This window comes from Myxocyprinus asiaticus, chromosome 6, assembly GCF_019703515.2.
Source record: "Myxocyprinus asiaticus isolate MX2 ecotype Aquarium Trade chromosome 6, UBuf_Myxa_2, whole genome shotgun sequence".
NCBI lineage: Eukaryota > Metazoa > Chordata > Actinopteri > Cypriniformes > Catostomidae > Myxocyprinus > Myxocyprinus asiaticus.
This window is the reverse complement of record NC_059349.1, coordinates 55,763,748-55,775,927: the sequence shown is the minus strand read 5'-3', so window position 1 is coordinate 55,775,927 and position 12,180 is coordinate 55,763,748. Positions and strand designations below refer to the sequence as shown.

General features: G+C 36.7%; 1 protein-coding gene across 1 annotated transcript in view; it reads right to left on the bottom strand.

The window, feature by feature from the left end:
* Positions 1-288: 288 nt before the first annotated feature.
* Positions 289-12,180, bottom strand: part of LOC127443049 (5'-AMP-activated protein kinase subunit beta-2-like) — a 180,173-nt gene continuing 168,281 nt past the window's right edge. The window contains exon 9 of the transcript XR_007897591.1: positions 289-556. The gene's annotated coding sequence lies outside the window, so the exon portion shown is untranslated. The remainder of the gene's footprint in view (positions 557-12,180) is intronic.

Here is a 12,180-nt window from a genome sequence, read left to right as displayed (position 1 = left end):
CTCACTGACTTAGATTTTTTAACCAACATCAGTCCTGATCATAACTACCAAATATTCATTCATTTTCAGGATTTTAACCCTTTAAATACCAGTTTTTTTACATAAAGCCACTTTTGTTTTTCACAAACACACACACACATACATAACACACTCTGACATCCATACCAACACACACACACACACACACACACACACAATTTATCTGCATCATTTATTCAATTGTCCTGCAGTGCTCTATAATACAGCAAACAGAAAATAGGGGAAAAGCATGTATTTGCTCCATAGGCTAAACATGATAAAAATGGCGCCATCTGGTGGAAAATATTAAAAATGTAAATTTTGAATCCAGGGCTCTGGAATGAAAGCATAATATCATAGAATTCATGATTTTATGCTTTAATGGCACTGGGATCAAATATTGCAGTTTTAATGGGTTTCAATGGGGACATTTTTGTCCTGAAGGTCCTGAGTGTAACTATTTTGTGTACACAGTGTATTATAGATGTATTATAGGAACTGAGGTTGAAATATCAAAATTCCCCCCAAAAATACACACCTTTGGCTAAATTTATACCATTGGCATTAACACAGCCAAAATGATCGAAAAAATGAAAAAGACAAAAATGTCCCGAAGGTCGCACAAGGGTTAAATCATGCTGATTGAGAGCTTTATTGGAGAAACACAGCTGCAGTAGCACAAACTGACAGTATTAATGTGAATTCATCATCATTATTAACAGTATTCAGGAATATAAATCACACTTAAGCCGATTCTGCACTTAATATCAATTAAACAAATTTGAAGCCCATAAATAGTTTATTTCTGAATACAGAGCTGTGTTAGCATGTAGCAAACTTTGATATTTATTGCTGTTCTGATCAAACTTACTGTGTGATTATACATTTATAAATGATAATGATTATAACAGTCATAATCGATCTCATAGTGAACCCATTATTGTCACTCTAGCCGGTTATTGGGTTCCATTGGGGTTAAAAAACATGGAAATATCAGATCATTTAAAGATTGTGATTTCCATGTATCGATAAGTCACAGAAATTAATAAAATCTTAAACGATTATGGAAAATGATAAAGTGAATAAACCTTTTTCTAGTTATGTTCAGCCTTCAATAAAAAGAAGATGAAGTACTCAAAATTAAATAATTAAACCAATAATTTAAATGTACCCATTAGGTTTGAGATAATCCATTTATTGTAAGGGGTCATGCATTGAAAAATCATATTTTCCTTGATCTTTTGTCATAGTACTATAAAAACATACTGTAAGTTTCAGAACTCAAAACTTATTAGTCCAAAAAAGGCTTTATTGCAACCAATGTTCCTAAACGACTCATTTTGTACTTCCTCGTCTGTATTACATAATAAAGATGAATATATCAGCACAAGTCTGCCTCTGCATAAACAGGTCAACGCCTACTTCTTCATCATCGCCTCTTTGGCCCGCCCACAGGTTCGCGGTTAGAGCAATGATGAGACGAGAGTCGGCACGGCAGGGATAAACACAGGGATTATTGGAGCAACAAGAGGTTTGAGATGCCTGTTTTCAAAACGTTGTGCAGCGCCAGATTGTGGAAAAATAGACTCTTTGCATTTGACTGCTAATGATCCTAACATGAGGAAAGAGTGGCTGACGTTGATTTTTAATGAAGTCCGGATCGCATCATCGCTTCATTTTTACTATGGATTCTCTTTCTAACAAGACACAGTTCGACGCAGGCTTTGCAGAGAGACTTACTGTACATCCATGTTAATTGTATTGCTTCATATGTTACAGACTGCTAGATGTGTACTGAGTATTTGAATGTTTTCACCAAAATTTCCAAACTTAATATTAAATAGGGCTGAAACGATTAGTCGACGTTATCGACAATGTCGACAATAAAAAATTGTCAACAAAAATCTTTGTTGTCGAATAGTCGTTTGATGTCATTTAACGTCACATGAGATCACATTAAACTCTAATGATGATGCAGTTCATGACTGACTGATGAGAGGAAGAATTACACATCTCACAGTCCAGATGAACTCTAAACTTTACAAACAGCTTCAGCTGATGTACATCACAAAGTATGAGGGAATTATAATGCAAAAATACCAAATAAGTAAATACAGAAGCACTCTCATTGTGGAATAAGTGGAGCTGGAGCTCTTTAAAGGAAACACCCCGGCATTACATCCTTAATGCAGTTATATTTAATGTGTTACATCCTTAATGCAGTTATATTTAATGCGTTACATCTTTAATGCGGTTACATTTAATGCATTACATCTTTAATGCGGTTATATTTAATGCGTTACATCTTTAATGCAGTTATATTTAATGCGTTACATCTTTAATGCGGTTATATTTAATGCGTTACATCTTTAATGCAGTTATATTTAATGCGTTACATCTTTAATGCGGTTACATTTAATGCATTACATCTTTAATGCGGTTATATTTAATGCGTTACATCTTTAATGCAGTTATATTTAATGCGTTACATCTTTAATGAGGTTATATTTAATGAGTTACATCTTTAATGCGGTTATATTTAATGCGTTACATCTTTAATGCAGTTATATTTAATGCGTTACATCTTTAATGAGGTTATATTTAATGAGTTACATCTTTAATGCGGTTATATTTAATGCGTTACATCTTTAATGCGGTTACATTTAATGCATTACATCTTTAATGCGGTTATATTTAATGAGTTACATCTTTAATGCGGTTACATTTAATGAGTTACATCTTTAATGCGGTTATATTTAATGCGTTACATCTTTAATGCGGTTATATTTAATGCGTTACATCTTTAATGTGGTTATATTTAATGCGTTACATCCTTAATGCGGTTATATTTAATGCGTTACATCTTTAATGCGGTTATATTTAATGCGTTACATCCTTAATGCGGTTATATTTAATGCGTTACATCTTTAATGCGGTTATATTTAATGCGTTACATCTTTAATACGGTTATATTTAATGAGTTACATCTTTAATGCGGTTATATTTAATGTGTTACATCTTTAATGCGGTTATATTTAATGTGTTACATCTTTAATGAGGTTATATTTAATGCGTAACATCTTTAATGCGTAACATCTTTAATGTGGTTATATTTAATGTGTTACATCCTTAATGCAGATATATTTAATGAGTTATTGTTTTAATAAAGTTCAAGATCATGTAAATAACTACAAACTCTGAAACGGTCATTTCTCTGTGTGGTCAGAGTCTCTTCTGTGAGTTGTGTGAATGTCCCGATCTAAGGGGGAGAGATCGAAACTGCACCGGCTGTTGCACACTCTGTCATGGGACGCTCATCCCTCGAGCGCACACGCTTAATGCAGCTAGATTATAACGTGATGACTCGAGTGTCACTGTGTGTTTCTTATCATGATGAACATTGGCAATACGCAGCTTTATTAATAAGAAAGAGTTTGTTTGAGTTAAAGATGGATTGAAGTGAACAGAAAGGTGAGAGAGGGTAGTCTTCGCCCCATTATACACAGCAACAAAATACGTTTTTGTTTTGGCTTGTTTTCCAATATAAATATCTAAAACTCCTTTAAAACAATGCACATTTACATTAGCAGCTATACTGCAGAAGCTTTTCAAAACAATTCAACACGCATAAAAGCGGGGGCATTGACACTTATTTCATATGCAAAGATGATACCCAATCATAGCAGTGGCCGTTTACATTGAGGTCTTAAAGGGGACACGACCCGAAAATTTTGCTTTTGAATCAGAGGGCCAAAAACAGGATAGAAAATGGACAATTATTTCTAAATTATGACTATTTTTGATGATGAAAAATCTTACTAACATTATAAGTGGACCTCAGTGAACATTATCAAATAAAAACAATGCAATGCATGACACCTTTAATAATATTAAGTTATTAAAAATACTACTATTTTGGGGGGTCTGGGTATCTCAGCGAGTATTGACGCTGACTATCACCCCTGGAGTCGCGAGTTTGAATCCAGGGTGTGCTGAGTGACTCCAGCCAGGTCTCCTAAGCAACCAAATTGGCCCAGTTGCTAGGGAGGGTAGAGTCACATGGGGTAACCTCCTAGTGGTCGCTATAATGTGGTTCTCGCTCTCGGTGGGGCGCGTTGTGAGTTGTGCGTGGATGCCGTGGAGAATAGCGTGAAGCCTCCACATGCGCTACACGCAGTAACGCGCTCATCAAGCCACGTGATAAGATGCGCGGATTGATGGTCTCGGATGCGGAGGCAACTGAGATTCATCCTCCACCACCCAGATTGAGGTGAGTCACTACGCCACCACGAGGACTTAGAGCGCACTGGGAATTCCAAATTGGGGAGAAAAGAAAAAAAAAGAAAAAAGAACTGAAGTCATGGGCGACTTACAAGCATGAGTTCAGAGTAACAGAAAAGTTCTATTAATTAATTTGATCAAGAAAACATTCTATTTGAAAAGTTAAAGGTTTAAATCATTGCATCTACAACAAACTTCACTGTTATTGTTCAATAATTTTTGGGTATCAGTCTGATTTAATCTCTCTGTTATGGACCAATTTTGAAAGCACTTTTTATTAAAAAAAATTCCAAATGTCCTGCTGGAAAAATTTTCTCATGATACAAAAAATCAAAGCTATAAACACAGAGGTTTTATTTATATAGTGAACAAATACAGTATAATTGGCTTACTATAACATGATATCTGATGAAAGCTCTTTGTTAAAGGTGCTGTAAGCGATTTTAGCCGTTCTAGAATTTCCAGAAGCTGAGCCATTGGATTAGCCACGCCCCCTTTCCCCAAAACCCCGTACTCCAAAGATATCAAATGAGCTTTATTGAGACCGACACGAGCAGAAACGGTTGTTAAAAACAACAGCAGCAAAATAGCGCCCTCAACTGACAACTGTTATGAACAACATGGCATAAAGATGACATTAAGCCTCAATAATTCACTGCAACTACAATACTATGAGAACGAGCAAAATGATTGACAGGCAGAAAGCGTTATTGTCTGCGGACACATTTTTGTTTGCTGTTTATAGAGTCTAGTGATGTCACAGAGACCGGCGAGATATCTCACAACACTGATTTCATTAATATCTTTCAGGGAGTAGTAAAAACATTTTGAGAAAAAAAAAAAGACCGCTTACAATTAATATTCTGGCTTGGCCCACATGCCCCAAAGATTTTTTCCATCTGGCCCACTTGTCGATGAAGTTGAATAGCCCTGGCCTACGTCATTTAGTTGTTATTTTTGTAACCCCCTTTTTTTGGTAAGCCCTTCCAGATCAAGGTCAAGGAATGATCCACAAGCTAATTTACACAAATGTATTCAGGGTGTGAGGAGAGTATTAAATACCTTTTACGTGACGGTTGCACCACATTACATTTTTAAAGTCAATCAATAATTTTTTGTAGAAAAATTTTAAATAATTATTTTAATTATCACATATCTATAATCAAGTTTGTGTCAAATTCAGATACATATCCCATAAACAGTATACGTTGTACATGTGTGTCCCTGTGATATTTTACTGTTAATTCTGTGTTCATTATATGTTTATTAAATGTTCGACATGTTCAAATGAGATATAATAAACAAATAAACACCTTTTACAGAAAGGAGAATAAATGTGATTTAAAGTGATTAGTTACTGGATTATTTTGTTTAAATAATCATCAAAAGAGTTTCAAAGTGAAATTGTGAATAAAAAAGTGAATGAAAAAAAGGTCAAGGTCACATTTGTATTATTATATTATATTCCACAAAACATGGGGAAAGGGCGGGGCTTCCCCAAAAAGACGATGTATATGCGCCACAAACGCAAAACCACTTTGAGGCACCCCCTACTTTTCAGATCTGTATGTTATGATAGAAATTGATTTAGAGCCATCTAGTGGAATGATCTAAGACTAAAAGTAGAGATTTCGAGCAAACAAAGCATTTATTACAAGCTTTTGAATTTTTTTTTAACAAGATTTTGAAGCTGTGTTGGGGCATCCACTGCCTTTCTGAACTGTATATTGGAAAAGAAGGTGATAGAGAAAAAATATTTTTTTCTAGTGTTAGCTGTTTCCTAGACAAACGATTTAAGACCAAAAGGAGAGAGATAGAGCAAACAGAGCCTTTATTACAAGCTTTTGAAAAATAAAAATAATAATAATAAAAAAAGGGTTAATTTGACCCTTAAGTACAACGTAGCTTTGTGTATAAATACATGAAATAAAAAAAAAATGGCATAGCCAGGTTCATCCTCTGTGGAGGATGTCATGAAGTTTCAGGCTGAAAACATAGTTAAATTGATGTAAATCAGTGTTAAAAATTCAAAAGGGTCAAATTTGACCCATAAAACCAGGGAAGGGTTAAAGTTGTTTCTTTCAGGGTCATTCTCAAAAAAATGTGACTTTCCGACCTACAAAATATTGATATTTTCAATTTAGATAAGTTCTGTTTTTTGCCCATAAAAGCTGAGGGCAAATATTTTTTAACATCTTGATATAACAACTTGACTGTTGTTCTTTATTTTATTATTTACTTTTGTTTCAATAATGAAGCAAGTGTTATAACACCAGTGATGATAACACCAGTAACACATTTGTTTAAAAGATTGATTTTCTAAGATGGTGTCAGTTGCATCACAAAACGTTGACCATTGATCAGAGTAATATTAATAAATCATATGATTAAATATTTTATTTTCAATAAAAATCTTTCATATGAACATTAAACAATCTAACACCAATGACATATTTAAATGAACCATGTGAAAAAAATTACAGTTCAAATATAAATTAATAACTTTTTTTTAACATGGTGGCATGAAATCAAAGGAAACAATTATTTTTTAAATTATTTAAATAGAACCCGAGAAAACAAAATGAGTAAAACAATATAGCAGGGATGCAAACTATTCCCCTTTTGGTTAAAGTCAAATTTTTAAAACTCATTTGTCAAAATTGTTTAATAAAATGTTTTAACTTTTACTTACTTGATTATTAAAATCAGTTGAAATGGGTACTATAAGCTTAAGCACATAAAAAAGCTTTAAATACAACAAACAAATCACTGAATATATACCTCTGGAACAGCCTATGATATGAAATTCTCACCTTTTGTATCTTTTATGAGTTTGTTTCCCTGATATAGAGTCAAACAATTTCAGATTATTTAATAAAATTGTTAGGTTATAGAATGATGCCTTTATATGGGGATTCGTGACTAGTTGAAATCTATTTCGTGACTGAAAATTCAAGGGACTTGTTTATCACCATATTTTGATAATAACCCTTCACGCTTAGAGAAATTTCCACCACAGAATATGTATTCAATAATATAAAAGCCGTTGACTGAGTCCCTCGGTGTTCTGTTCTAAAGGATTGTTCCTCAGGTCACATGACATACAGGTGATGACAGGAAATGGTAAGCAATATAAATACAGTATCATTGCTGTTATGTCTTGTTTTGAAACAGAGTGCACATATATTTATTATGAAAACAATGTTTTTAAAACTAGGCTAAAATATTCTCTGAATGCCTTAAGGGTTTTGTGTTTGGTAGTTTGGGGAACAGACACAGTCTCTTTCTGATATCTAGACGACACAGTCTCTACGTGATATCTAGACGACACAGTCTCTGTGTGATATCTAGGCGATACAGTCTCTTTGTGATATCTAGGCGACACAGTCTCCATGTGATATCTAGGCGATACAGTCTCTTTGTGATATTTAGGCGATACAGTCTCTTTGTGATATCTAGGCGATACAGTCTCCATGTGATATCTAGGCGACACAGTCTCTATGTCATATCTAGGCGACACAGTCTCTATGTTATATCTAGGCGACACAGTCTCTATGTCATATCTAGGTGACACAGTCTCTATGTGATACCTAGGCGATACAGTCTCTTTTAGATATCTAGGCAATACAGTCTCTATGCGATATCTAGGCGACACAGTCTCTATGTGATATTTAGGCGATACAGTCTCCATGTGATATCTAGGCGATACAGTCTCTATGTGATATCTAGGCGACACAGTCTCTATGTGATATCTAGGCGACACAGTCTCTATGTGATATCTAGGCGACACAGTCTCTATGTGATATCTAGACGACACAGTCTCTATGTGATACCTAGGCGATACAGTCTCTTTTAGATATCTAGGCAATACAGTCTCTATGCGATATCTAGGCGACACAGTCTCTATGTGATATCTAGGCGACACAGTCTCTATGTGATATTTAGGCGATACAGTCTCCATGTGATATCTAGGCGATACAGTCTCTATGCGATATCTAGGCGACACAGTCTCTATGTGATATTTAGGCGATACAGTCTCCATGTGATATCTAGGCAATACAGTCTCTATGCGATATCTAGGCGACACAGTCTCTATGTGATATTTAGGCGATACAGTCTCCATGTGATATCTAGGCGATACAGTCTCTATGTGATATCTAGGCGACACAGTCTCTATGTGATATCTAGGCGACACAGTCTCTATGTGATATCTAGGCGACACAGTCTCTATGTGATATCTAGACGACACAGTCTCTATGTGATACCTAGGCGATACAGTCTCTTTTAGATATCTAGGCAATACAGTCTCTATGCGATATCTAGGCGACACAGTCTCTATGTGATATTTAGGCGATACAGTCTCCATGTGATATCTAGGCGATACAGTCTCCATGTCATATCTAGGCGACACAGTCTCTATGTCATATCTAGGTGACACAGTCTCTATGTGATACCTAGGCGATACAGTCTCTTTTAGATATCTAGGCAATACAGTCTCTATGCGATATCTGGGCGACACAGTCTCTATGTGATATTTAGGCGATACAGTCTCCATGTGATATCTAGGCGATACAGTCTCTATGTGATATCTAGGCGACACAGTCTCTATGTGATATCTAGGCGACACAGTCTCTATGTGATATCTAGACGACACAGTCTCTATGTGATACCTAGGCGATACAGTCTCTTTTAGATATCTAGGCAATACAGTCTCTATGCGATATCTAGGCGACACAGTCTCTATGTGATATTTAGGCGATACAGTCTCCATGTGATATCTAGGCGATACAGTCTCTATGTGATATCTAGGCGACACAGTCTCTATGTGATATCTAGGCGACACAGTCTCTATGTCATATCTAGGCGACACAGTCTCTATGTGATATTTAGGCGATACAGTCTCCATGGGATATCTAGGCGACACAGTCTCTATGTCATATCTAGGCGACACAGTCTCTATGTGATATCTAGGCGACACAGTCTCTATGTGACATCTGAGCGACACAGTCTCTATGTGATATCTGGGTGACACAGTCTCTATGTGATATCTAGGCGACACAGTCTCCATGGGATATCTAGGCGACACAGTCTCTATGTCATATCTAGGCGACACAGTCTCTATGTGATATCTAGGCGACACAGTCTCTATGTGACATCTGAGCGACACAGTCTCTATGTGATATCTGGGTGACACAGTCTCTATGTGATATCTAGGCGATACAGTCTCCATGTGATATCTAGGCGATACAGTCTCTATGTGATATCTAGGCGACACAGTCTCTATGTGATATCTAGGCGACACAGTCTCTATGTGATATCTAGGCGACACAGTCTCTATGTGATATCTAGGCGACACAGTCTCTATGTGATACCTAGGCGATACAGTCTCTTTTAGATATCTAGGCAATACAGTCTCTATGCAATATCTAGGCGACACAGTCTCTATGTGATATTTAGGCGATACAGTCTCCATGTGATATCTAGGCGATACAGTCTCTATGTGATATCTAGGCGACACAGTCTCTATGTGATATCTAGGCGACACAGTCTCTATGTCATATCTAGGCGACACAGTCTCTATGTGATATTTAGGCGATACAGTCTCCATGGGATATCTAGGCGACACAGTCTCTATGTCATATCTAGGCGACACAGTCTCTATGTGATATCTAGGCGACACAGTCTCTATGTGACATCTGAGCGACACAGTCTCTATGTGATATCTGGGTGACACAGTCTCTATGTGATATCTAGGCAACACAGTCTCTATGTGATATCTTGGCGACACAGTCTCTGTGTGATATCTGGGCGACACAGTCTCTGTGTGATATCTAGGCGATACAGTCTCTATGTGATATCTAGGTGATACAGTCTCTATGTGATATCTAGGCGACACAGTCTCTATGTGATATCTAGGCGACACAGTCTCTATGTGATATCAGGGCAACACAGATATCTATGTGATATCCAGGCGATACAGTCTCTATGTGATATCAAGGCGACACAGTCTCTGTGTGATATCTAGGAGACAGTCTTTTTGTGATATCTAGGCGATACAGTCTCTATGTGATATTTAGGCGACACAGACTCTATGTGATATCTAGGCGACACAGTCTCTGTGTGACATCTGAGCGACACAGTCTCTGTGTGATATCTAGGCAATACAGTCTCTATGAGATATCTAGGCGACACAGTCTCTTTGCGATATCTAGGAGATATCTAGGTGACACAATCTCTATGTGATATCTAGGCGACACAGTCTCTATGTGATATCTAGGCGAAACAGTCTTTATGTGATATCTGGGCGACACAGTCTCTTTGCGATATCTAGGAGATATCTAGGTGACACAATCTCTATGTGATATCTTGGCGACACAGTCTCTATGTGATATCTAGGCGAAACAGTCTTTATGTGATATCTGGGCGACACAGTCTCTGTGTGATATCTGGGCGACACAGTCTCTGTGTGATATCTAGGTGACACAGTCTCTTTGTGATATCTAGGCGATACAGTCTCTATGTGATATCTAGGCGACACAGTCTCTGTGTGATATCTAGGCGATACAGTCTCTATGTGATATCTGGGCGACACAGTCTCTATGTGACATCTAGGCGATACAGTCTCTTTGTGATATCTAGGCGATACAGTCTCTTTGTGATATCTAGGTGATACAGTCTCTATGCGATATCTAGGCGATACAGTCTCTATGCGATATCTAGGCGATACAGTCTCTATGGGATATCTAGGCGATACAGTCTCTATGGGATATCTAGGCGATTCAGTCTCCATGCGATATCTAGGCGATACAGTCTCTATGCGATATCTAGGCGATACAGTCTTTATGTGTTATCTAGGCGATACAGTCTCTATGTGTTGTATTTTATGTGACCTGTGTGACGTTTTAAGGCAGCTTGCAGATGTTTGGATTAGCCAGTAATCCACACGACTCCAGTCGATCAATGAATGTCTTCTGAAGCAAACCGATAGGTTGGTGTAAGAAACAAATCGATAATTAAAATGTTTTTAACTTTAAATGTTGCTTACGGTTGCTGTTTGAAATGGCCTAACTCTCGTGTGATGTTCGTTCCTTTGTTGTAAACAATACACTTTTGACTTCTCACGTGAACGCGCTGTTGTGCTTACGTCAGTGATGCATCGACTGCTGGCAGGAAGCAATTTTTTAAAGTTAATAAAGTTTTAATTATTGATTATTTTTTAAATCTATCGATTTGCTTCAGAAGACATTAATTGATCATCTGGAGTCATGTGGATTACTTTTATGCTGCCTAAATATGACTTTTGGACCATCAACAGCCAGCAGACTAATGGCACCTGTTTACTTGCATTGTATGGACAAACCGAGCTGAAATTTGCTTATAAAAATCTTCATTTCGGTTCTGCTGAAGAGGGAAAGTCATACACATCTGGGATGGCTTAAAAGTGAGTCAATCATGAGAGAATTTTCATTTTTGGGTGAACTATCCTTTTAAGACTATGAGCCAAAGTGTCTAATAGACCTTTTTCATTTCCACCTGATTTAACAGCATGAATATCGGAGTGTTTTTTTTATACTATACACTTTTTAAATTTTGAGTGTAAATTTATAACATTATGCTTTGTGTTATATTACCCTGGAATTAGTTTTAAAAAACGAATTACTACAGCTGCGGGGGGATTCTATTACAGCTACTGAGAGAGTGACAGTAAATTTGGCATCTTCTCTTATCTGTCTTAATCCACCGCTCTCTATTTTTTATTTTTTTTGCTCTCTCTCTTCTGGAAAGTCATTCAAATGTAATAGTGGATTTTTTTATTTGGTCTTGGAGCAAATAGGTAAGTGAAAATAATATTTGCTGTGATCTCCCATTCACTGCTGTCAA